A 10,470-nucleotide genomic window follows, 5' to 3' on the forward strand; every position below is an offset into this window, starting at 1 on the left:
CTGGGGGTGCAAGGGTAGTTCAGTGGTAGAATTCTCACCTGCCATGCGGGACACCCAGGTTTGATTCCCAATCCATGCACTTCCAAAAAACAAACGAAAGAGCAAAAATTCAACAAATGGTGTGCAAAATAATGCCATACTCACATGGAAAAAGAATGAAATGTGAACCCCGCCATACGTCACACACAAAAAACTCACTTTTATTCCTATACATTAGCAATGTACAATTCAAAGAGGAAATTAAGAAAACAAGTCCATTTACAATAACACCTAAAATTAAAAAAAAAATCTAAGAATAAATTTAGGTAGGGATATGAAAGATTGTACCCTGATAACTGCAAAATACTGCTGAAAGAAATTAAAGGAGTTGTCTGCTCTTTAAGTTTGTGTCCTAACAGTGATATGACAGATTTTCTTAAAGACAGGACCTAATCAATACAAACAAAATAGGACAAAAATCACCTTTTGCCCCTGACAATGTGGGATATAACTCCCAGGGATGAGTCTGGCCCTGGCACCCTGGAAGCAACAATGCCTTCTGAACCAAAAGGGGGGAAAGAAGTGTAATAAAACGTGTTGTCAGTGGACGAGAGAGATCATACGGAGCCAAGAGCCTATTCTGGAGGCTACTCTCGTGCAAGCTTCAGTTAGATAGAGCTGATGGTGGTGGTCTGCTAAACCCCAATAAGCATCATTCCTGTTGACTGCTAAGAACACCTAGGGCTTGACGCTATAAAGGTTTCATGTACTCAGTTTGCTTTCCTGGAACCTATAATTCCCAGAGGGTTCCTAGTCAAATAAATCCTGAGCTCAGAGGAACCAGCCTCTTCAAGACTGTCTACTAATTACACCCCCCTATCCTTCAGTGTGGACACCCCTTCTCCACTTGGAAAAGTCAGAATGGGTATTGCCTGAAGATTCCTATAGATTAGAAGAAGGATTAAAGGAGAAGGAAGAAGTATAACAGAGAAAATAGGATTTAACAAGTATGACAGCTGAATCACTATTAATGTTCCTTCCAGCCTCCAGTGTTTTGGGGCAGCTCAAGGAAACATTTGAGATGGTAGAATGACAAACTCTGGGATCTGTTCTGTAACTACTTGTTGAAGTGTGCTTTGAAAATTATTGCCTTTTTCTTTCTTTGCTTTGTATATCTGTTATATTTTACAATTAAAAACATGTTTTTTAAAAATCACCTTTTGCAGTCTCTGCAAATGGGCTCTGCTTTGGAAGGTGACCTCCTTCCAAAGCCTCTCTCTGTTATCTGTGCCTCAGGGATCCAGATCAGCTGAGCCTGCCGATTTCCCAAGGCTGTGCTCACCAGAGGCCTTAGCAAGTCTCCCATTCACGGTCTACAGGAGTTCTAGCGACTGCCCCTCTGCCCTGTCAAATAAACCTCCTCCCCTTCCCGGTGCCCTTTAGCATGACTTAATGCAGGTGGTCCTTTGCCCCAGGCCACTTCAACGTAGTTGTTTCTCACACTGTCCCAGCTGGCTACAAGGGGCTTCTCTGCCCTCAGCTCAAACTCTGGGAGGGGCAGCCAGAGACAAGTTCTACCCTGTGGATTGGCACTGCCATCCATGCAGCCCAGTATGCACACGGGGGCTTCTCTGCTCCCTCTGGAGCAGGATAAGGGACCTGCAATGAGAAGGCAAGCTGGCGCCACCAGTGCTGTTGAGGAGTGGGTGAGAGGCCAGCAAGGGTGCCAGGAGCTTCTTTTATGGCTCTGAAGCTGCCTTCTCTGGATTCGGCTCTTATCTGTTTAATGCAGCCCTTCAACTCTTTTCCTTAGTTTGAAAGACAGCAGTCTTTGACACCCCTCTGCCACCTCTGCCCTAGGAGTGCTGGAACAATGGCAGCCCTCAGAGCTGCCTCCCAGCTGCTTGATACTTTAATTTGGACATTTTCAGAGCCTTAGAACTGTAAACTTATAACTTATTAAATTCCTTTTTAAAAGCTGCTCCCATTTCTGGTATATTGCATTCCAGTGGGTTAACAAACTTATACAGGCTCCAAATAGTGAAAATAACTTTGAAATAGAAAAATGAAGCTGAAGGAATCTCACTTCCAGATTTCAAATTTTACCATAAAGCTACAGTAATCCAAACGGTGTGGTACTGGCCTAAAGGTGGGCAAATAGACCAATGGCATATAATTTAAGGACCAGAAGTAGATACACATATCTATGGTCAGTTAATTTTCAACAAGGGTGACAAGGACAGGCAGTGGGAAAGAATAGTCTCTTCAAAAACAGTGCTGGACTGAGTGAAATGAGCCAGAAACAAAAGGACAAATACTGGATGATCTCACTAATATGAACTAACATTAATGGGTGAACTTTGAGAATTGAAGTTAAGAATGTAGGTTATCAGGAGATAGAATAAATTGGGCAATTGGTGCTGAAAGAATCTAGATTGCACAAGAGGACTGATTGTAAAAATTCAGAAATGGCTAGCACAATACTACCTAATTATAGCACAGTAATATAAGTACATTGAATGAAGCTGAGTGTGAGTATGTTTGAGGGAGAAGGGCTGAGGGCACACAGGAAACCAGAAGCAAAGGTAGAGGATAAAGACTGAGATGGCAAAATTTAGGAATGCCTAGAGTGGACAATGACAGTGATTAAATGTACAAATAAAAACGTTTTTGCATGAGGGAGAACAAATGAATGTCAACATTGCAGTGAGCTGAAAATAGATGGTATATGAGAAAATGTACAATCAATGCAAGCTAGGCTCTGTAGTCAATAGTAACATTGCAATACGCCTGTTAACTGAAGCTAACAAAGGCTTTAAGCCAAAACTAAATGTCAGCAGGTGGGGGGCATGGAAGAGGGGCAGGGATTCTTTGTGGAAGAAAAGGAAAGGTCTTCATATAGATTATGGTGGCAGAGGCATGTCTATATACTTAGGTTGGATGGTATGATGTGAGACTAAAACTGTTTAAAAATGAACAGAGAGAAACAGGTGCTAGAAAAAAGGCAGTGAGAGAGACGTACCTACTCACTGTTGGTAGGGAAACGGAAAGCTGCAGTCCTTTGGAAGGTAGGATTAGTCATAAGTACATAGAACATTAAAGAAAAATCAAGGTGATACATAGGGGAAAACAAAAAGAGCCATATGAAAAGAGATGTAGTCCCAGTACACTACAAGCTAAATTGTGAATGAAGACATTGTCAAAATTAAAAGTTGAGAATTGATACAGTCAGTCATATGACATTGCTAGATTTGGAAGATGGGAAAAGGGCATAGGTGCCAAGTCACAATACAGCCAACTCCCTATCTTCTTGTGTTAGTTTGGAAGCTGCTGGAATGTGATATACCAGAACTGGAATGACTTTTACAAAAGGGGAATTTAATAAGTTACAAGTGTACAGTTCTAAGGCAATGAAAATGTCCAAATTCAGGCAAGGCTATGAAAATATCCAAATTAAGGCACCAAGAAGAGCTTACCTTAATTCAAGGGAGGTCATGGCTTAGGAGCACCTTTGTCAGCTGGGCAGTCACGTGGCCGGCATCTGCCTCTCCAGGTTCTGGCTTGCTTAGCATCTCATGGCGGCATCTGCTTGGCTCCAAGGATTCCCCAACATCCGTCATCTCTGCTCTCCACATGCCCGCATCTGCTCCAGCTCTGCTGTGGCGTTTCTGTCGGCTCTGAGGCTTCTCTCGCTTCTGTCGTTTCCCTAGGCTCTGCCATTTCTGTTGTTTCTCCAAAATGTTTCCTCATTTAAAGGATTTCAGTAAGCAAATCAAGACCCACCTGGAATGGGTGGAGTCACATCTCCGTCTAATCAAAAGTTAATATTTAGAATTTAAGAAACTCTGTTTCTATAGATTTCTTCCTTTCTTGCTTTAATTTTAAATCAGTTTATGAAACATATTATACAAACAAGCTTTAAGATGATTATTTAGAATTCTTTTAATACCCCTATAGATATGCTAAGTAAGATATCCATTTTTAGTGGTTAAGACTTTCATGTGTTAATTGTGATGAATTTGTACCTTTAGTAACATGGGTCATTACTATAGCAATGTAGGTATTTGTAAGGACTTTCTGCTTGATATTTTGAGAACACTCACAGTTTTGACAGCTGATCAATGGTATCTAAGTTAGCCTTTAATGCTTAGAATTTTAGAACTTTGCTATCTGAATTTGTAGATTTTTTCCTTGTTGCCTTAATTTTAAATTGGTTTATGAAACTTACTGCACAAACACAGACTTTACAATGACTATATGGATGCTTTATTTAAATGTGCCTATGGTTAAGCTAACTAAGATATCCATTTTTGGTGGGTCTAAGTGTATTGTTTGTTTTCTTAAATAAAAAATTTTTTGAAATGTTCATAACCACAGTTGGGCATGTCACATCTCCATGGGGAAAACCTAATCAAGTGTCCAACCTACAGTGCTGAATAAGGATCAGAGGAAATGGCTGCCTCCACAAGATGGAATCAGGATTAAAATGTGGCTTTTCTAGGGTGCATAATAAGACTTTCAAACCGGCACACTTCTCAAATAGGAAATCAATAGGTAAGAACTAAACTGAAAAAATTAGGAAATAGTGTTAGAGGCACAGTATAGAAATCTGAAGGTAAAGCTTAGAAGAGACGGTTAAGAGAGATGTTGCTTTTGGGGACGTGCGACTCTATGGTGTGGAAACATAAGGCTTAGATAACTTGACTTTTGGAAGGACTGCCTATGTTACTTTAATGAAATGTAAAATTAAGTTAAATGAAAAGAACTACAGGCATGCTGGAAGTTAACAGAATTGAAGAATTTTCTATTTTCTTAAGTGTTCACGAATTGCATTTTTTAAAATTAAGAAATGCAAAAACGACTGAACTACAGGGCAAAACACTTAGAAACCATGAAAGGCACACTCATGAGACACGAAGGAAGAGAATGAGTAAACCATGAGGCCAAATGAATTTCACAGGACATAAATAACTGAGCAATCCATACTTTAAAAAGAAGACGTTTGGGTTAGGATCACACAACTAGTAATAAATATCTGACCAGGAGTCCGAGCAGTGCGTCTGCCTCCACAGTCTACGCTCATCATCGCCGAGCTGTAATACCTTCCTGCTTTGTCTTTGCATCAGTTGCTCCCACGAGTCTAGACATGCAGATTCATTCACAGGAGTTAGACTTACTTTTTGATAAAGAACACATATTCTTTTAAAAAGTTCACCTGTAAGAATTTGAGAGTTTTGCCACGCAAAGGAAGACTCCAAGAGACGTTCTCTCATGCAACACGCAAGGGGTTTATTTACCACACATGCGTGGGGCTCACTGAACACGCAGGAACAGAGAGCCCCGAGCCTGAGTTTGGAAAAGCTTATAGGGGTAAGATGAGGGGGGTGGGGGGTCGAGCATGGGTCACAGGTGCTGTTTTGCAAAAAGCAGATAGCAAACAGTTTTACAACAAGCATTTCTTCAGCATGAGTCATGGGAGTTGCTTTTTGCATGAAGCAGATAGCCGCAGTTTTACAACAAGTAATTGTGGCGCACGGAGTCATGGGGGTGGCGAGAAGTAGATAACAGCCCTGGGAAAGTCCCGGATTGTTTATCTTCAGCCTGATGGGGCCCATAATTCTTTTCTTTACAATTCTTAACTCACACCAAATGCATAGCCGTAAATATAAAATGACACAAATGCTTTTGCTGGATATTTCAAAAGCTAAAATATATGTAAATAGCTGAATTAAGCAGGAAAAATTAGCTACTGTTAAGCTTTATAAAATCCCTTTTTACACACCCTTCCCCAAATATTAAATAGATCAAATACCCCAAATGAGAAGCAATTGTTTCTGACGGATGTTCAAAATTTCTACTCACTTTCTAGGTTTCAAGTTGAGAACCTGTCAACAACCTTAGCAGGCTAGTTGGAGACCGTGGCGCCGCTAGCCCCGCCCCTGGTCTGCTAGCCCCGCCCCTGGTCTGTAGCCCCTCCCCACAGCCCAAGCTGGCTAAGCCCCACAAGCCCAGGATTTGGGGCACTGGAGTAGGATGGAGCCAGGCTTAGGTTGAAGCCCAGGAGAGGCTTCTGCCCAAGGGAAGATTCATTTGCACACTCTCCCACAAAGGTGCAGTGCTCTTAGGCTCTGCCTCCAGGCTAAATGCCTTTGCAGAAACACAAGAGTTTGGAGAAAAGTGAGCATTTCCTCCCTGTGGATCAGGATATAAGCGCAGGCAGACAAGAAATGGCAGGAGCTGATGGGGAAACCAGAAAGGCCCAGGATGCGGAGCAGACACCTGGCCCTTCAGAGGCTCCTGGAAGTTCCTCTCTCAGTAACAGCAGTACCACAACCTCACAGGAGCAGGGGCCCAAGCATCTCATTCCCAAAGGAGATGGGGGGACTCCAGGTGCAGAGTCCGCAGGGATGAGGGACCAGCACCCAGCAGCGGAGCCAGAGTCCCTGCTCATCCAGCCAGAGAGGTCCCTCAGTATCGAGCTGCAGGTCAACGCTGATGACCGTTTCTTCAGAGCTTACAAAAGATGGCAATTGTAACCAAAGCTAGCCACATTCAGGAGAAGTTACAAGTTCTGATAACTTGGCAGACCTGCATGGTGGGACTCGGAAAAAAAGCCTCTTTACCTGGAAGTGCTAGAAATGTGGCCAAAGCCCAGTGCCCCACCACATACATTTAAAAGAAATGCATTGTCTTCACAAAACTGATACTGGGCAAACACAGGGTTCTCTTCTCGATATGCATAACAGCCAATCTATGGCACCAGAGTTTCCAAAGCAGACAATGTTTATTGCTCTTTCAAGTAAAGTTGTCAGATGGCCTGTTGGCCTAGAATCTGTCTCCCCAAACTGCAGTAATTCTGATAGTTTCATAGTATCCAAAGATGGGCAGGTTTTAAGATAATGAGCATAATGGCTCCAGAAGACAAAGCCATTTGTCTATACCTCATTATTGCACCTGCACAGATTGATTACATGCTCAGTCACAGAACATATGTTAAGAAAATGATGGCCTTAATATGCTGTTGTGTGTGCTTTTTAATATTATAGTGAGGTATAGGTCACTTAGAGGTTAAAGTTTAAGTTCCTGCACATGTCAGACAGGCAAATTTTGGTTAGGTCTAACTACATCTAGTAAGATAATTTAGGGTTAGTTCTGGGCTGATTCAAGTTCCTTCATTAATAAATATGAGGTGGTGTGATTATAAGACTCTAAAGTTGTAAAACAGGATAAGGGGGTCCAAGTGGGGCCAGTCACAAGGTTTTCACAATCACAGATAAAGGCTACGTAGTTATAAAATCATTGTCAAAGATCAAAGATTACAGTTCAGTGGGTTTTTGTAATTTCAGACATTTCTTTTTGGCTATTCTACTACTAAAAAGTAAGAAAAAGACATCTATATATTGATTAATTCATCCTAATTATCTCTTAATTTCTCAATTAGAATTCCTCCATTTTTCTTTTGTCTATTCCTCAATCTTGAGGAATATCTGGGAGACAAACATTCTTACTTCTTCATGCTGAGAAGGGGCATCTACCTGTTGAGTTAGAGAAATTAAACTGGTTGTTGTTCCTGGAGAAACCGGTACCTTTGGCTTTCCAGACTTAACCTCCAGAATGACCTCCTGATTCTATTTGAAATCTCTTAGCCATTGAAACTTTATTTTATTTCTCCTCTTTTGATCAAGAAAATATTGCTAGGGTTCCCCCTGCACGATGCCACTGGCTCCACGGATGCCACTGCTGCTCCTGCCCCTTCATCTCCGCCGTGCAATGGGCCCCCGTGACAACAAGTGCAACTGCCTCCCCAAAGTTGTCCTCACTGGAGATTCTGGTGTTGGAAAGAGTAATCTCCTGTCTCAATTCACTCAAAATGAGTTTAATCTGGAAAGCAAGAGTAGTTTGCAACAAGGAGCATCAGGTTGATGGGAAAACAATAAAGACACAGATATGGAACACAGCAGGGCAAGAGAATTACCGAGCTATAACAGCACACTGTCGTGGAGCTGCAGGTGCCTCATTGGTTTATGACACTGCTAAACATCTCACATGTGAAAATGTTAAGCAATGGCTGAAAGAAGTGAGAGATCATTAACTGTAAGCAATAGTGATGTTGTTATCATGCCTGTGGCCAATAAGAGTGATTTACGTCTTATCAGGGCAGTCCCTACAGAGGAAGCAGGAGATTTTGCAGAAAAGAATGGTTTGTCATCCATTGAGAAATCTACCCTAGACTGTACACATGTGAAAGCTGCTTTTCAGATAATCCTAACAGAGATCCATCACATTTTTTTTTCTCAGAAGTGAATGACAGACAGATGTGAAAATGGCATGTCTCCAGGCAACAAGGTGTTCCCTCTTCATGTCTCACCAACCACTGAAAACAAGCCAAAGGTGCGGTGCTGTCAGAACATGTAATGTGTCTCTCTTCTCCCCAGGAAGGCTAGGTATAGTCCGTTTCCCACTTCTGAGGTTTAAATATATGTGTAATTCTTGCAGTAATCTTTGAGTTTTATTATTTCTTCATAATTGAGAATTTTTCCATGTCTCAAGTCTTTTGATTTCAGCTTTATAAAATCATCCACTTGTCCCAAATGACTGCAGCTTTCTTTCATGCTGTGGCCTCAATAAACAATATTTGGATTCCTGAACAAAAAAGAAAGTTTTGCTAATCCCACAGTGCCAGGGAGGCTCACCCCTAGGAGTCATGTCCCAGGTAGGGGAGAAGGTAGTGAGGTCATTTGCAGAGTTTCACTTAGAGAAAGGCCACATTTGAGCAACCAAGAGGTTTTCAGGGGGTGACTCTTGGGCATTTCTTCATCACAGAAATAAGTTTGACAAGGCAAGCCTAAGGATTGAGGTCTTGGCTTATTAGCTTTTTTTTTTTTTTTTTTTTTTTGATGAGGCAGGTCTTATATCTTCTAGAGTTTATTTTCATAGTCTTCCTGTAATAAGTTATTTAGGAGATAACTTATGTTTTCTAAAACGGAGTGGATTTTAGATTTAGAACTTGCAGCATTTCTTGATTACAGTTTTAGTAAATTGAGAGCCCCTTACTGCTTGAGAGAATAGCAGGAATGCCCTCAGATGGAAAGGTTTAATAGTTTTGTGCTTTCTTTCTCCAGCCCTACAAGGGACCTTACAAATTCTTTTTATTTCTAAAACACTCTGAAATGGATCAGGGTATTACATTATCCTGTACAGAACACTAAAATCTTATACTTTATCTTAGGTTCTATGTTAAATAAGGCAGAGTTTGGCTGTTTAAATGAACTGATGAGACAGGTTAAATTAGATAGTGCATCATAGAAAATTAAAATATTTTGATAAAATACATTTCTCCTTTCTGGTCCCTCTCAGAAATTAAAATTTTAACATACAGATAATATTGTTTTTACCTTGTATTCTGATTCACCTTAGTCTTTAATCAGATTAGCCCCATCCACCTCTTCAATTGAACTTTGATTCTTTCTTTAGCTTCTTTAAGAGTTGTATGGACTCATCTTTTTTTATTTATGCTGCTTGTTTAGCATTTTTTAAAGTTGAAGAACCTTAACTATGAGTCTCAATTGTCACACATACACCCAAAATTCTAGGGAGCTACTAGGTTACATGCATACACCAAAGAATCTCAAAAGTTAGAAATAATAATGGGTGCACGGGCAGTTCAGTGGTAGAATGCTTGCCTTCCATGTGGGAGACCCAGGTTTGAATCCCAGACCAGGCACCAAAAAAAGCTATAAATAATCATTAAGGGCAGGCCACTGTGGCTCAGCAGGCAAGAATGCTCGCCTGCCGTGCCAGAGGACCCAGGTTCAATTCCCGGTACCTGCCCATGTAAAAAATAATAATAATAATAATCATTAAAACTTAGGAAAAAATGTGACTGCTGCAAGAGCTTACAATGTGAGTCCTACTCCATCATGAGTTTTTTTTAATGATATTTCTACAAAGAAAAAGTATGTTTGACAATTAACTCATTTTGAAATCGTTAATTATAGATACAGCTGATGTTTGGTTTTGTTTTATCCTTACATTTTAAACAGAATTATGTTAATTAACAAGTAGAACATAATTTATAGATTTGCCTTACTTCTCTTTTAAAATCTTTTTGTTGAGGATGAAGCTCTGACTTTCAGTTTACTACATGCATTTTTAGAGAAACATCAGAGTAAAACAATGTAACTGGTAAGGAAATTTTGTTGTTTCTGAGACTTACTTTTTTTAAAAACTTTTTTTATTGTATAGTATAACATATATAAAAGAAATAAAGAAATAAAAAAGGAATAGTTTTCAAAGCACTCTTCAAATAGTGGTTACAGCATAGATCCCAGAGTTTGTCATGGGCTACCATACCATCCTCTCATATTTTCCCTTCTAGCTGCTCCAGAATATAGGAGGCTTCATGGATTAAATATATTTATATCATCATAATCAACTTTTTTCCATCTTTTTTTGTCAACAATAACATATATACAAAAAAGCTATAATTTT

The 10,470-nt window shown here is 40.3% G+C and overlaps 1 pseudogene; it reads left to right on the top strand.

The window, feature by feature from the left end:
* The first annotated feature begins 7,749 nt into the window (after nt 1-7,749).
* On the top strand, nt 7,750-8,467 carry LOC143653003 (ras-related protein Rab-11A pseudogene; annotated as a pseudogene).
* Nucleotides 8,468-10,470: the final 2,003 nt, after the last annotated feature.

This window comes from Tamandua tetradactyla, chromosome 13 (assembly GCF_023851605.1).
Source record: "Tamandua tetradactyla isolate mTamTet1 chromosome 13, mTamTet1.pri, whole genome shotgun sequence".
NCBI lineage: Eukaryota > Metazoa > Chordata > Mammalia > Pilosa > Myrmecophagidae > Tamandua > Tamandua tetradactyla.